The sequence below is a fragment of the Gavialis gangeticus genome, unplaced genomic scaffold, assembly GCF_001723915.1.
Source record: "Gavialis gangeticus isolate Ggan-Ray unplaced genomic scaffold, GavGan_comp1, whole genome shotgun sequence".
NCBI classification, from domain to species: Eukaryota; Metazoa; Chordata; order Crocodylia; family Gavialidae; genus Gavialis; species Gavialis gangeticus.
This window is the reverse complement of record NW_017729022.1, coordinates 32566360-32567924: the sequence shown is the minus strand read 5'-3', so window position 1 is coordinate 32567924 and position 1565 is coordinate 32566360. Positions and strand designations below refer to the sequence as shown.

The 1565-nt window shown below is 51.4% G+C and overlaps 1 protein-coding gene across 1 annotated transcript in view; it reads left to right on the top strand.

Annotated features, from left to right (window-relative positions):
- Window positions 1-1565, top strand: part of NAP1L1 (nucleosome assembly protein 1 like 1) — a 34434-nt gene that overhangs the window by 18696 nt on the left and 14173 nt on the right. The gene's annotated exons all lie outside the window — the stretch shown is intronic.

The window sequence follows — 1565 nt, the reverse complement described above, 5'->3', positions numbered from 1 at the left end:
CCCCCCCCCCAGCTGCCAGCCTCCCCCTTGCTGCTGCCTGACACCTCGCACTACCCCTGGGGCAAGCCAGCCCCTTCATGGGCAGCACCAAGCATCCTGCAGGCACCTGGTGAAGGCAGAAGCAGCAAGGTGCCCAATCCTACTTTCAGCGAAGCTGCCTGGAATGAACTGCTGCTGGGCCAGGCAGCCCTGAGCTGCAGTGGGGTGGGAAGCAATCCTTGCCCCTCTGTAGCAGATTCTTTAATAGACTTTAATAGTGCTAGGTTCTTGGTAAATAAACTGCCTTCAGGGCCCAATTTTTTTTATTAAGCAAAAAAAAAAAAAAAAGTGTCAGTCTTTTCTCCTTTTTCCTTTCCCCTCCACTGGTAGCTGTAATGCATCTTTCACATGAGAATAGAGGAGGGCAGGAGGAAGATGCAAAGGAAGAGCTCAGGGAGTGACACGGTGCAAAAATTATTGTGTGGAATAGCACCTTTCCCATGATAAACTGGTAAAATGGTCCAAAATTCACAGAATCAAATTGATTAAGTGTGAAGTCTTGCACTTAGGATGGAAAACTCAAAGGCACAAATATAGATAGGAGAATGATTTGCTAGGCTTTAGTACTGCAGAAAAGGACCCAGTGGTTTTAGGAGACTACCAGTTGAACATGAATCAACAGTGTGCTGTTGCTGCAAAAACAAAACAAACAGTGGTATAGTGGAGGGGTTGTCAACTGGGCATATGTGTACCTCTGGGGGTACTTGGGAATGCCCTAGGGGGTACACACAGGCAGGTGGGGATGGAGTGGACAGGGCCAGCACAGGCACTGCATGGCCAGTTGGATGCGAGGGGTGAGGGAGGCTTGCACGCAGTGGATGCGGCCACCAACTACTGCCCCACACTGCTGCTGCTCTGCACCCAGTCATGTGCTATCCCCCGCCCCCTCCATCCCCTCACCCTTCACACCCTGTTCCATAGACTTACCTGCATGCGGCTGCCAGGGGTGCTCCCACCACCCTGCCTGTATTGCCTGCCGTGTGTGTGTGCGTGTACAGTGCCAGCAGCAACAGCTCCCATGGGGAGCACAGCCCACCGCACCCCAGGCCTGCTGGTCCCCACACTGTCAGGCACCTGCACTGCTATCGTTCCAAGCACTGTGCCTGAAAGAGAGAGGGAGGTGCTGCCAAAGTCCCAGCCCAGAGGAGGAGGAGAGCCCAGCCCTGCCTCCAGTCACTCTTCCCTAGTTACTGCTAGACCCAAGCAATTCATTGCAGGTTGGAACTCTGCCACTCTGGAAGGGGAACCTCATGGTTTGCTGCTGCAAACGGGAAAATCCAGGTTTTTCTTCAGGAAATGGAAACCCAGATCCCTGCTTATCACCTTGTTACTCTCTTAAGTGCCTAGAAATAGTTTTGGTTGACTTGCTCTGTGATCTTTCCAAATATTGAGGTCGGACTTGACTGCTCTGTAACTCCCTGGATCTTGCTCCTTCCCTTTCTTAAAAATGGACATTATTTGCCATTTTTCAGTTGTCTGAGTTTACACCTGACTTCCACAAGTTCTCAAAGAGACTAGCCAGTGGT